The sequence below is a fragment of the Athene cunicularia genome, assembly GCF_003259725.1.
Source record: "Athene cunicularia isolate RWA chromosome 4 unlocalized genomic scaffold, athCun1 chr4_part2, whole genome shotgun sequence".
NCBI classification, from domain to species: Eukaryota; Metazoa; Chordata; class Aves; order Strigiformes; family Strigidae; genus Athene; species Athene cunicularia.
Window position 1 is genome coordinate 8,829,870 of NW_020799099.1, and position 14,719 is coordinate 8,844,588.

At 44.6% G+C, this 14,719-nt stretch overlaps 1 protein-coding gene across 3 annotated transcripts in view; it reads left to right on the forward strand.

The window, feature by feature from the left end:
- Positions 1-14,719, forward strand: part of SLC4A4 (solute carrier family 4 member 4) — a 230,632-nt gene that overhangs the window by 32,241 nt on the left and 183,672 nt on the right. The window contains exon 1 of one of the 3 annotated variants that reach the window (XM_026847426.1): positions 14,216-14,234. The exons of the other annotated variants lie outside the window; for them this stretch is intronic. The gene's annotated coding sequence lies outside the window, so the exon portion shown is untranslated. Of the gene's footprint in view, positions 1-14,215; positions 14,235-14,719 lie in introns of those variants that run through there. 3 annotated transcript variants of the gene reach the window in all.

The window sequence follows — 14,719 nt, forward strand, 5'->3', positions numbered from 1 at the left end:
AGTACAAGTTAATGTAAGGGTGCCATTCCAGCTTTCCAAAGAAAAAACAAAACAGAATAACGTGACAGGCTAGTTATCAGGCTGTGGTTATGAGTTCAGGTGTATCAGACCCATATATTATCAGATAATTTGGCAGTACTGACTTCATTGGGTCCAAGTATGAAAACACAGCCATGCTTCTGGCAGACTAGATGATATCAAGTCATTCATAAACATTGTTCCATAAAATGCTGAAAGTCTTGCATCGGTATGGTGAGCTTGTACACTCTGGTGCTTTGGGTTGTGTGGCTGTGGAGTTCTCGTTCTCCTGCAGTGCTTACCAAACCCAGGCTTGCTGTTTTTTTGGCACTGCAAATTCTATTCTTCCTTTACTTTTATGGGGACAAGTTTGGCAGCGTACTTGGAGAGCTTCATGTGGGAAGATGTAGCAATGGGGGTTGGGAGAAACCTTCCTGAAGGAAGGGGATGTGTGTTAAGAGCTGCATTAGACCTGAGATACAGATAAGGACCCTGCTAAACTTTAAGTAGGCAGGCTGTGGGAGATGAGAAATGCTTCAGGGGCACTACAGCTACACGTCTAGGCTTGAAGGGGAGCTGGACGGCTCAGAGAACACATATGGCAACTGGCCTAACAAACTGCAGAAATGAGGCAATGGAAGGATTGGGACTGTCCGCAAACAAGAAAACCAGCAAAAGTACAAGTGTAATGGAGAGAGAAAGCAGTCAGAAGATGACAGGCTTGGAGATAGATAGTGTCACCCTGTGAGGTTGAGAAGGAAAGCTTCTCTGTGTCAGGTACTGCCTGAAAGACTCTTGCAGCTGCAAGCACAAAAGCCATCTTCTTTTTTGATTCCACCACTGCTTAGGGGAGCTACATATTGGGTAGCTTTGTAAATCAAAAACCTTGTATTGGAGCGCTCAGACCTGTTGAATTTTTCTCTTCATGTAGAAATTATTCTTTGGTTAACTTCTGGGGGCAAAAAACAGGCGAAGTTTTCTGCACTGCACGGCTAATATGCTGGTCTGAATGTTATTTCTATCACTTATTACCATTCTTTAAATCAAAAACATTTTTAAAAGTTTTAAAACTTGTTTTCCCAAAAGTCCTAGCAACAAGGTAGCAAGAAAAAGTAAGTGGTTTTTAATTATGAAAGGAAAAACTCTTCTGAGGCTTAACTGGAGGGTAATAATGAGTTTCCATAGCCTGGAGGTACTTTGGGATGAGAAGAAAATGGGTAAGGTGCTATAGTATGGCTAAAGCTGGTTTTGTTCCCTCTGTGCTGCAGATGGCAGATGAATTAGTCCATTCCTCTTCACCTCCATCTGTAAATTACACATGATGGCACCTCTTCTGTGTGCCTGGTCCACTTAGATACTAAACATTTTAGAGCAGACACTGTCTGTGAGTCTGTCTTTGTACAGCACAGCAGGGTCTCAGTCAGAGCAGGATACTGGCGAGTTCTGTGCAATAATATCCAAATGCTATAATGAAAACTGTTGTTACCACAGCTACGCTTGCTTCAACAACTTAAAAAAAAAAAAAGAGAGAAAGTACTTTAGCCATACATGATCTGAGCTGGTTCATGCTGGAAATTAAATACTTGCCAGAAGACTTGCAGCGTCCAAGATGAAGGGGAGAAGGGATTTCCCTGGAAACAGCTTTGGAGTTTTGTATTTTATCTCATACACTTGCCTTGAAAATGTGCTCTGTTTGTGTGTCTGCCAGGAGAAGTAACTGCTAAGTAAGGTATGTGATGGATTTAGGGAGAACTGGAAGTAAGGTGTACACTCTGTTGAGTGCCCCTTGGTTGTGAAGACTTTCTGCTTTTCACCTAGCATGGCAATGTGCATGCAAACGTTTTAGACATTAAGTTACCTAGCGCAGCAGACAGCTGGGGGTGACAAACCTGTGTAACAGCTCTGCTGTTCAATTTGCCTGTGCTAACACCCTGAGGAGACAGCCTGGCTGCTGCACCCTACCACGGAGGGGTGGGCCAGGTGGGTGGGATGGCTGTTTCTGACCTCCAAGGCACCACTTCCATGTTTAGCAAGGGGACTGGCAAGTCCAACTCTCCATCTCTCCATCCCAGCTCTGCTTTGTTACCTTCTTTCTTTTTTGGTGGCAGGTGTGATCTGGTCTTCATCTGGAGCTGGATGCAGCTCTCCCTTCTCAGCATGGCAAAACTTGTTATTGCTTATGCTTCTTGGCAGCCTGAAGCTGGTGATGATTGTGTTCTATGTCCTCATGTATACGTGTGTGTGCTGCTGTAAGGTGATGGGGTCTCACAGCAGGAGTATGGTTAAGGGCTTGGATAAAAGCAAGTGTAGTTGTCTTGTTGAGGGACTGCGTTTCCAGGAGAAATAGATGAGGGAAGGGATTAAATAAGGTGAGTGGGGTGAAGGGTCAGGTGCTTGAAGAAAGCCTGCCGGAGGCAGGAGAGAAGGCCAGAGTAGCTCCAGTCAGCCCCAAGATGGGCAGTTTGGACCACAGACAGATAGCTGACACGTATTAGTTACAGTGTCACTAGGGGAAGGGCTCAGCTTACCCTGAAGGCATATGCAAAGCAAATTGTAGTAGTGGGATATTGCTATTTGTTCTGGACCCTATGCCCTCTTTGCTGGCAGCAGAAAGGTTAGATTTTCCCCATGTTGCCCCTGCTTTTGTGCTCACTCCGACAGTGGCTGGTATTGCTCCTCTTGCTTGGCTATCAGGGGCTTTAACGGAGACGCTCCCACAGTCGATTGGTCAAATGAAGCAAAATGTCACAGGGGGGAACTATTTTGATCCCTTTCCCTGGGGGGGCAGAGGGGAGGGAAGAAGGGGGCCACAATAAATGTCATAACAGACCTGAAGTTAAAAAGTGTTCCTCCAAGCTTGGACAATGCTTGCTGGGCTCTGCCTCTCTCTTTGAGCTGGAGCGAATGTCGAAGGTGAGCTGCTGCAAACCACCGTTTCTCCTCCTGCTAAAGGAACCCAATGGAGCAGCTGGATCTGTGGACGGACTGGAGGTAGGTCTGAGCAGCCTTGTTTGGGACTGGACAACAAGAAGCAGAATTATTCAGGAGGGATGCAGTGACTCCCAGTCTGAAATCCCAACCCTTCCTTTTCCCTCTGTGGCAGACTTGGTATTTCAGGGAGTTTTTCCTGTTGATACAGGACATAACTGGTGTAAGACTCTTCTCTGGTGCAAGGTCTTTTGCTCCAGGTTCTGTTACAGTAATGCAGGAGAGCTTTCTAGACAGTTTTAGGAGCAGGAGAGTCCTCTGAAAGCAAGCTCTTGGGTTTTCTCAAGTGGGTGTGAAATCCTCTGCCTTGCGACACATTTGAAAATACAAATATCCAGTGGAAACCTGTCCAATTTGCCTTGTGTTATTGCTTGCTGAATTGATGCTCTGTGGATGATTACAGAAAGATTTCATGAAAATTCATTTTTTATCCTGTGTATGATCTGTCTAGCCTCTGTTAGCATATTACACTTACTTCTTGGATAACATCAGGCTTGTGGTTTGTTGTCAGTGGCAAATGCTCTTGCTGAGCCAACTTTTTGATCTGTTTAAATCGTTAAGATAAGTGGCATAACATCTCCCTGGAACGTTGTGACAGCAAGATAAACTGTGTTCAGTGTTGGGAAAAGAAAGGTTGTATGTCTGTCTGTATCTCTCGGGAACTGTTGAATGTGTTTAGGCCTTAATCTGCAGCTGTAACTACCCAACTCTAACCTGCAATTATTAATTGGGAACAGAGCCAGTAAATGCTGCAGAATTGGAACTGATATTCTGAGAACTGAGGAAAACAAAGCTGGGGAGTGGAGCAGCGGAGGGAAGGGGTTTGTGATAACTGTGTGTGCAAGAAACAATGAGAGGCGGAGGAAGACAGGGGACATGTATAATGGGCTCTGTGTTTCTCAGAGAGACCTAGTTAGGAAGATGTGGAATAAATAAGTCTTTGAGGCATTACCTTTTCCATATTTGAAAGCCTCCTAAACATGTCGTCACAAACCATCTGCATGCTGAAGATATGCAATTTGATAAGGTATGATAGATTGTATTATAAGTGTGACAATAATAAGGGCATGTCTAAACACACAGCAAATATTTTCCTTCTCCTGTGGAAAATGTTTACACATGAAAGCAGAGTTTGGGTTTTGTCAGCTGAATTAGTAGATGATGACACCGAAAACAGATGCTTCTAGTAAAGCTGTTTTCTTGTAATAAATGAATAGTTAGTTTGTGAGAACCAACGGGTGAGAGAAAAAATGCAGAGAATCCGTTGATATCTCTGCAAAAGTAACATAATTTGCTAGGACAAGAAGGTGCATGACTTTGCAAAATTCAAGTCAGTGAGTAGCAAGGTCACATAGGCAGCAGCTGATGGTTAGTTCTCTATTCAAGAAGGCACACTAATCATTTGAGACCAGCAAATGCTTCTCAGTGGAGTGGGGGAACTGAAGTACTGCAATATATTGCTTATGCCACAGCAAAGGAAAAGATGGGGATGGCAAGCTGGGAAAGAGCTCTGCAGATCTGAGCTGGCTCTTACAACTTGCTGAGAAAACCTAGCTTGTCCTCTGCAGGAACTGCTGCCCCACTCTCTGGGTCTTGCCCCTGTCACCAGCTGCATGTTATACTGCTCCCACCCTCCAGGGCGGGGTGGGCTGGGTTGGCCAGGAAACCCAGCATTAGGACAAAGCTCGCTCTTTCCAGATGCCCTTGGCGCAAAACAACATCTTGCTGTGGGAGCGTTTGGGGATGCAGCGCAGGTGAGAAGGCGAGAAGCAGAACGCTGGCTTACAGCCAACCGTATTTCTTCTTACCTTTCTTCCTCCTTTTATTTTCTTTCCCCACCCCAAAGCATGGGAATGTAGTAATTGCATTTTGACCCAGTTTCCAAAATCACTGTAGCATAGACTTTGAAGGGAGGGGGGGAACCACTTAAGAATGAAACCCAGCCATTAGCTAGTACCAGTGGGGCAGGAGCATCAGCCGCCTGTCAGAAGTATGCACTAACAGGATTGTAGAACAACTGTTATCCTGTATGTTTTTATGAAAAAAAACCCCAGTAATTGCATTTACATTTTTTGATATTTGATCCATGATATGCAAATCTTATAAGACCAAGTTCAGGTTGACTTCAGATGAAGTACTCTAAACATAGGTGCTTGTGTAAAGTGCCTAGATTTTCAGAACTTGGCTGGAGATTTCATAGCAGCCTTTCTTGTGGTTATTTCTGGCACCTCTGGCTGCCAGTTGGAACGTGGGGCTATAGATATGTGTGGAAGTGGAAAGGAACTGGTGAGAGTCCTTGTGTGGAGTAGGAGCCTTTTAATAGAAACAGGTTTGGTTTAAGATGGGGTTTTGAAATGTGCAAAGACTTTGGGAGGAGATGTAAGTATGAAATCCAAACCAATTTCCTCGTTCCTGCTATTAATACAAGAGGGGGGGGAAAGGTCCTTTGAAGTGATTTCAAACAACAGTTAATATCCGTTGGAATCTCCCTGTCAACTCAGCAAGAAGTCTTGATGTGAGAAGGAAGTTGCAAGTTAACCTCACAAAATAAGACAGGTAGGTAGAAGGAAGAGCCCAGAAGACGTCCTGAGTGATGGAAATACAAATTCCCTGACTACTGCTGCTGCTGCTATCAGTGTCCTTGCTGCCTCTGATGCCATTGTGGATCAGGAGGCTGCCCTGGCCTGGCCCAAGTGATAGTCCCTGTTCCTTTGGTACGGAGACTTGTAAAATACTCATTGAGAGGCAATGGGAAGCAGCTGTGCACTGACAGGAGAGGTTAGTCAGAAATTTTTTCATGGTGTGTGTTGGGGGCCCCCTTTGCACACAAGTGCCATTCCCCCACCTTCCTAACTGAACCCAGCTATCAGCTCACAACCTGGTGTCTTTGCTCTAATTTCTTTATGTTTTACTCCAGCGTTGTCTTCCACTGGGCTGCCTGTGAGCTGGTTTGTCCAGTGGATTGTGTCAAGGAGGGTGTCCCAAAAGCGGATGCTCCAGGTGGAGAGTTTGTTTCTGCATCTGTACACTTGGAACCACATTGGGACCTCACCCTTCTGGGTTCTCACTGTCATATTCACTGTGTTAATAGATTTCAGGGGGAAAAAGGTTGAGCTAATTCTAGTTCTAGGACATAGGTGGCACCTGGAATAGTTGTAAATAGGCCTAGGAATATACTACCTGTGCTTGGCCATATATTACGCTGTTTCTGCTGCAGTAGAGAAACAAAGGCTATTAGTGTCCTGGGCTGCATTTTTTCCCACCAAAAGCAAGGCTGAAAATGCTGACAAAATCATGCCCTGGAAGGCAACTCTTTGCTGCTCTACTGCAGATGATAACTTTGTAAGAAAATGCTCTAATCTCAGAGGAAGACCTGGTAGGTCCCTTGGTGGGGAAAGGCAGGAGCTTTGAGATGGGACTGTGAGTGTGGGGGCACAATGCAGGTGAAAAGTTCAAGCCTCTGAGAGATGGAGATATTCCTTGTATGTTTGTATTAATAAAATGATATGTGAGATTCTCCAAAGGAAATATTTTATTCTAGTGTTATGTAAGCATAAAATGAAAGCTTGCTCTTTGACAGCATTACTATTTTCTTAAAATGCTCCACCAGAACATGCTGACCCTTCATATCTGTCAATAGTCAGTCATGCCCTGAGTCCCGCAAAGCACACAGAACAGTGTTGTCTCAAGACAGTCGTCTCCTGTTGCTACATAAATATTGAGGTGAGGCCTGAGTTTATTAGTTTTTAAGGCAGAAGATATTGTTTCTGTACATTTTTATTTCATACAATGCCTTAATTTCTATTAGTCTTAAGTTGATATGCCTTGAATTTATTTTGCTTACTGGAAGCCTGTAGAAGCTGAAGCCAATCGCATACTTCAACTCTCTCTTACGTGGCAGCCGGATCCCCTAAGTTGTTCTTGCAGATGAGTGCTGCTGAGGTGTTTCACAACAAGACTCTACTGCCTGCCCTGACCGTTGCTTGCAGAGCATCAGGCAGTCCTTGCCCTTGAACTGCTGCTCAACAAATTGCCTCCTTCCCATGGAGAGCAGATAGGGGTTTGCTCTGATGTGGGCTGTTTGCTGCAGCCTTCTTTAGGGACTGCTGCTGGAGGTAACCACAAGAGGTATTTAAATAGGTGGTTTCAGCAACAGGTCTTGTGGGTAGATTTCTCCTCGGTGCAGTTCCTCTGAACTCACTGGTGTTGCCTTACATATAATGCACGTGGCTCAGCTATTGCTGAATGCTGGGAACAACAGTCAGAATACCGGGCAGGGTTGCCCAGGGAAGGTTTCATACCTAGAAGTATCTATCCGAAGGTCTTCCTTCCACTGCAAAAATAGTCTCCTAGCACCTGAAACTTTTTGTAGGACTCCTGTCTGTGACAGTAGCTTCTGGAGCGCAGCCTTTGTCCAAAGAGGGACAGGGCAAACCTGTTGCTAGTAACAGTTGTGATTGTGCATAATCTCTGAGTGAAAAAGAGCAAAAGCATTTTATGCAGGGTTTCTTCTCCACACCCCACTCCCCTTACTTATTTTGGCTTGGACAACACATCCAGTTTCACTTTCACACCCCACACCCCCTTTTTTTTTTTTTTTTTTTTTTTTTTTTTTTTTTTTTTTTTTTTTTTTTTTTTTTTTTTTTTTTTTTTTTTTTTTTCTAGGATGCTTTTGCTCTTCAGTCAGTCATAAAGTGGCAAAGACCTTTTGGAGTTACATGTGCTCCCAAGGAATTGTTGTTTGATGTAAAACAGTCTGTTTCTGTTGGAGTTACCAAACATGATTTAAAAATCATTATGTCCTCAAAGCTTTCAAATTTCTGGCTAGATATGGCCTGCAAATATTTGTTTTTAAATGTTTTGTTTAGGATATGCTTATATAAAATAGAAGGAGCAAGAGATGTGAAAATCCAAAATAGTGAATGATAATGGTGCTGTTTAATTATTTTAAAAGAAAAGCAAACTTTTCTAAGGACCCAGAATAGACAATAGGATAATAAAGTGAAGTCCTTCTCGGAGGGGAAAAAAAAAATTAAACTACCAAACCAACCTTTGGTTTATAGCATTAAAAATTGTGTCCTGCATAAAAAAAAAAGACCTAGAGTTTAGAAATTAAATGACAGAAGGGAAAATATGATCAACTTAGTTGAATTTTATTACAAGTTCCAGTTGGTCCTGTGTAGCCTATCTCTCCATATCAAAAGAGGGCCCCCTTCCAGGGGGGAAAACATAGAGAATACTTTAAAAGCTAATCAATGGAAATGCTGTTCACTGAGAATAAAGAGTCTGTATTATTACAATAGGAAAGTGGTTAAAGTCAAAGAGCTGAGATGAACTGAGGAGAAGAAGAAGAAGTAACATGTAGATTAATATCTGTTGTTTAAATTGGCTAAGTAAGGGAAAAACAGTGTTCCAAGAACAATAACCTAAACAGTACTGGAAATCAATTAATGATTAATTGTCTGGAGCTAAGCAATATAGATCTCTGTGGACTTTACAATGTAATTTCCTGTTGTGATAGTTTTACAGCTTTTTTCAAATACCTGTCACAGGATATCACCTGAGAAGGATGCTCGGGTGTATATATGGTTGGATTAGGTAGAGAAGTTGGTAAAGTGTCAATGCAGTACCTGTGTTACTGATGCTGCCTTTAGAACAAGAGGGAACCACCTATATCTTGACTTCATGGTTGTTGAGATGACAAACGTATTTATTAAAGGCTTTTCCTATAAATATTCAGTTTGTGGGTTACACCATCAAAAAAGCTTTGTCCTATTTAATCAGATTCAGCCATAAGCAAAGCCTTTCAGATCCCATGGTGTAGTTCTGGATGTGTTTCCCTTGTGAAGAGAGCATTCCCCAGCAGGAGGGATTTCACAAGGAAATTGCTTTTTACTGTGGCATGCTGTATTTCAGATTTCCTGCTGCTGCCATTTGGCATCTCCAAGATCCTGTGGAAGTGTCCGCAGAACATTTCATTCTTGATTGAGGCTGCCAGATATAGGACACCTTTTGAAGAAGACTGTAGTATTTGATCTTGGAGGTTACAAGCTGGAAATCTGTTAGACTTGAGGCCCTTAGCTAAGCCTAGAGATATCCTCCATCTCTTGTGAACAATTGCATTGGATGGAAAGCTGTGTTTTAGAATCACCTTACCATGTTCCACCGTTTGGGGGCTTGACACGTGGGCATAGTTATGTATCCAGCTGGGATTTTTTGGCATCAGGAAAAGATGTAGTCTTGGATTAAGAAGATCACAGTGACCTGCCATTCAAGCTACCCTTCTGCAGGATATTCAGTGCTCAAGACCAGATGCTATCAGTGAAGGAGAACCAAGGATTCAGTTTTAGAGAAGCAGGCAGAGTTTGTTTTCCTGATATGTTGCCTCAACAGTAATGCCTACCACCATCTGCTTCTTGGAAGGTATCTTCAACCAGAGGGTAAGAGGGCTTGTTGAGGGGGCTTCTGATTTTTGATAGTAAATTGCAAGTTTTGTCTGTGCTAGTCATGTTGGTGGACACTGAGAGTGGGTGAGATTCCTCCATGTCCTTCCGGTCAGCAATAAAATATTAGAAGCTTTCCTGAGCTGGTGCACAGTGAAAAGGATTTTGCTAAAGACGATAGCTAATACTTTGTAAGGATTTGATGCTCAGAAGAATCGGTCTGGATCACAGTACAGGTGCTCTACAAAGAGACTGGAGGGCATGTTGGCCCATGCCTCTGAGCTTTCATCTTTTTGGCCCAGGATGCCAATAGCTGAGGAATGAGGAAGAGAAAGTAACTCATCTAAATAACAGCTGGGGGAGAAACTGGGAAAAGAATAAATCCTCCTGACGTAAATACCACCCCTCTCATTAGCAGCCCACCCATATCTGTCACACAGCAGAGAAGTGTTTCCAGTTCTGTACCCCATTTTCATGCAGATAGAATTAGCCTTGCGCTAAAAGAGGGATGACTTTAGCCCAATGATTTCTCTTCTGTCCCGAGATGTGAAAAAACCCTTCTGGCCTGCTTTCTGCATGAGGTGGCTCTGAAGCAGAGGAGAGGCAATGTGTTTGAAAGCATAGAAGTGCTGCAGTTGGCTGGGCTAACTCTGTTCTTTAGGCCTCTCCACCTTTCCTCATTCTAGAGGGGGTGAGTATTTGTTGTTTCAGTATCCCAACAGTTGTAGGTGGCGGAAGTGTGTGTTTCGGCATTCTATGCTCTGGTGGTTTTTGTGGGTGTATAAACAAACACACTTTCTTTATTTTAACAAAGCCCTGTGTGTTTGGCTCTTTGACCAAAGCCTGGTTTGGCTTCACGCCCTCCAGCATGGACACAACTTCAGGCGTATGAAATCAGCTTTCTTGGCTGTTCCCCGAGCCCTGCCGCAGACAGGCCAGCTTGCTTGCAGAGCGGACACCAGCCGCTCACCTCTCTCGGCGTGGGGACGGGGGGCTGGAGCTCCAGTTTGCTCTGGCCCTGCTCTCTTGGGGGAAAGCGGGGTTGCTGATCTGGGGGTGCGGGGGGTGTGGGGGGGGCAGGCTTCCAGCAGAGGGCCCCCGAGCAGCGCTGCAGCCTCGGGCAGGCTCCCTGCCCGGTACTGCTGGTCTCCTGGCCCCCAGCAGCTCAGGGTCTCCTTGCAGCCCTCTATGTGGTGGGCATGGTGGTTTCAGGCGGGGAGGAGTTGCTGGAAAGATAAGGGATGCTTTTGCAAGGAAACCAAGCATTTTAGAAAATGCCATCCTGAAAGTAGTAGTCGGTAAGAGACTAGCAGGGCTTGCTTACAGATCTGTGCAAAGCATGAACTTGTGCTGCTTCCCAGTCAAGTAGAATGCAACACTTATTTTCATATATTCCGATCTCCAAGTTTTTAACCTTCCACCCTTAACTAGAGATCTCCTGAAAAAGCTTTTGAGGGGAACGGGCTGTGCTATCAGAAGTTATCAGGAGTATTGGAAGGTATAAGAAACAACTGACCCAGACGATAAAATCCCCGTAGCCCTCTTCTCCTTTTGACGTGAATCAGGAGACTGTTGTGGCCTATATGGCTATCGGAGTGATCCAGGATTGCTCATTGCCCTCAAGCAGACGTGATGTATTATTAATGATAAGCACATTAAGTACACATTGCAAAAAGCAAACCAACACCTTAAGCCTGTCTTACCTCAGCTGCATGTTTTTCAGCACCTCCTGCTTCTGCCTCCTTTGAAAGATGAAAGTGTGAGCCAGCGGAGGGGAAGTCAGCGGGAATTTGGCAATTTGCTTCTTTGGGCCCTGCATGTGGTTTCACAGTGAGCGGGCAGATGCTCAGTCGGGGGGGCTGAATTAGGACTCTTATGGAGTCTGAGAAGTCAGCTCCCCATTGAATGTTGTTTTCACAGCTAACTGAGGCAGGACTGTTAGAAAATGCAGAACCTGCTAATCAAGTTTGAAAAGCCAATAGGTTTACTTACTTTAGACCTTCAATAGCCAGCTATCAGGTAATGCTTGCTGAGATGTTTGTCTAAATTTCCTGGGAAGTGGATGGAAAGGACAGACAAGTCCCAGTTCTTGGTGACTTGAACACAAGTAGGGAATACAAATACAAGAACTACAGAATAGGTTTTCGTGGTTGCCCTTAGAAATCAGTGCTATTGGACTAATTCGGCTGTAATACTATGGAATGTAATGCAGGAATTTGTTCCTTTGAGTTCAACAGCTACAGTGTACAGTTCAATGAGCTGCATACCTGTATCCTTTTAAAAGAAAACGAAAAACCCCTGGAACCTCAATGTCTTTAGGAATAGCCATGATCAAGGATTGAGTCCTGAAAATATGCGTGATTGATTTTGTTGATGTAAAGAGGATTACTTGCATGCACAAGTGTGTTCAGGGTTGAGCCTGCTTTTGTAAATGATGACTTGGCACTGACCATTTGTCAACAAAGGAAAAGACACAAAAAGCCTCTTAGACAAGTACAACTGTGGTCTCTCTGCACCTAGTTTTTTCTATTGAAATAGTTTTATCCTCTGAAACTCCCTGGCTTAGATGGAATTACTCCTGACTTAATCCAATGCAAATATTTTATCACTCTGTAGTCTGCACAAAACCCTGGAAATGCAGGAGCTGCCAGTTTCCATCTAGTTCAGCATCGTCTCTGACTGACAACGCTGTGGTCAGCATGAGCGGCTTCTGAGGAATCTACCAGAAATGCTGCAAGATATATTTATTGAATAACCTGCCCATGGGGAAAGTTTAACACTACCGATTCCACTGAGCATATGCATTTCTGTATTCTCTAATCTTTGCCATCATAACTTAGGCTGTTCTTATTATCTATATACATGTCAAACACTGCTGTTGACAATGATACCTTGTGCAACCTCACAGGAAAATTGTGCCCTGGACGAGAAGGTACTGTGTATCGGTGGACATGTAGTTGAACGTGGCATCTTGTCCTCTGCCGTTGTCGAGGCAGGCTTTTATTGCCTTGGCCATGAGTGGGAGGTTGGCTTAGCAAAGGCTGTGAGCACACCTTTGCTTTATAAAGCCTTTGTGAGCAGGGCTGAAGCCAGCGGACTTGAAAGGCAGGTTTAAACAGCCAAAGACTTCCCAAACAAAACTGTTTCTTCATTGCCTGTTCTGTGAATGGCAAGTTAGCGGGCTTTAGTCCTGAGTGATGAGCTTATCTCCAATATTTTTTCTGTTTAATAAATGGGAATGATTGGGTAATTTTTAAGGGGGAATATGCAGGCTGAAGTGTGTAAGTAATGCCAAAATGTACATATGTACAGTACATCAGACAAGTCAGCTCTAGCTGTTGGTTTCTCATTCTGTCAATCACAATGACAGACAGGATTATTAGGTCATTTTACTTGGGTGTTTCTCTGTACGTAGAGCATACTTGTTTTCAAACTTGGCGGAGATAACTGCCTTGGCACTTGATTTAAGGACTCCTGAAAATGGTTTTGGTAGGGTTTTAGAACATTAAATGTAGTGATGGTGTATTTAAAGACTGATTTAAAAGCATGCATCCTAACATCAAAACATATTTTATCCAGAAAATCAAATGCAGAAGGTTTAAGATGACAGTATTTTAAGTGACAATGAATTGTGAGGAAATGGAATTGGTATGGGAGTTATGTAGATTTGTTACTAAAATAGCGTGCTAAGAGCCAGCTGCTGAGGACCATTCAATTGCCGCTTTCACTGAGCGATATAAACACTTGGGGGGATCCTAAAACCCCCATTAGTTGTCTAAGTGGCAAGAAGCAACGGCAATCTTCTGAAGTAGCTCTTGTGTCTTTTCTTCAGGAGCTTCCCAGTTCATTTATAAATAGAAATGAAGCTGAAGGTACAAACTAACTGGAATATCATTAGGGAGTTGAAGCATGAAAAGTCCTTGATTCTGAGCCGTTGCCTATGCCTTTGGAAAAGGGGAAGATGTAGAGTTATTTGGGTTAGGACTTGAGTATACAAAGCTTCTCAGTTGATTTAGTGCTTTGCTTTTGTTAATACAGGGACTGTTGTTAGTTCAAATGAAATACAGCTCTAAGTGATGAAAGTCTGTGACCTATTGGGAACCTGCTGATTGTTTAAGGACAGGTACTTAAGGAATTTGATTTATTAAAGGGAGCAGAGGAGTCCAAGTCTGGACCGATTGATGTGCAGACCATAGCTCTGACATCTTTCAGGAAAACATGAAAAAGCACGTGAGAGGACAGTGGCTTAAAAACAATTGCCTGTTTTCCAGGGCTGGGGAAAGCGCAAAGGTGACAGCAGCAGAAGGGAGTGGGACAAGTCAGCAGGGTCATGGCTTCTGCAGTGCTCTCACTCCAGTCTGCAAGTGCTGTGGTTGCTGCTGCTTCTGCTTTTTTGCTGTCCATTGGATTTGTCTATTATTCCCTAGTACGGAATTTGGATGGGTGGCAAAAGTGGAGGTTGGTAGCTGAGGAGTAGCCGAAGAGGCAGTTGCTGTGTGGTAACCCTAAACTCTGCCGAAGAAGTGGAGTTTTTCCTCTGCAGAGCTACAATAGTCTCCTTTGTTCCCCTGAGCGTCCATGTCCTTTCTGCTGATAGATTGCTGTTCTGCCATGTTACTTGTGAGCCACTTGCAGAGCTCCGTTGTTTAAAAATATTTTCCGGATCTCGTCACCTTGGCCTGGACAGGAAAGCTGAGCACAAGTGCCGCAGCTTACTGAACAAGATTGGGGATACTGGCGCTAGTCCTCTCTTCCACCACTAGCCTGGAACAAACTTTTTGAAGGGTCATTAGTGTCAGTAGAAGTGTGTGTAGAGAGAGGAGGGGGGACGAAGGCTACTGCTGTGGGCAGCAGCGTGGCTGGTGCTAGGTGAGCCTTGTCACGCTGGAAGAGAGGAGCACCATGTAAGAAATCATTTCCTTGCAAGATTATAACGACCTGACAGGCCGATGTTCGGGGGCCCTGCTCCTCTTTCCCCACTGTGCCATGGCTTTGGCACAGGCGACAGCCTCCACCACCGGGTCTGCGGGGTGGCAGCGGGGGGCCGGGGCCCGGGCCCCTGGCGAGGTAGCTATAAAAAGCCAGCCGGCAAGTGCAGAACTGACGGGAAAAGTGACGTGAGGCGGCTTGTGGGGAGCGCTGTGCGGGCAGGGAGCGGGGGGCTGTGTGAGGCTCCAGCGCGGCCGCCCCAGGGAGCACCTGCCCCGGCGGGGGCTCGGGGCGGGGAAGGCGGGCGAGCGCTCGGCGCCGGCAGCCCCGGTCCCCTCAAG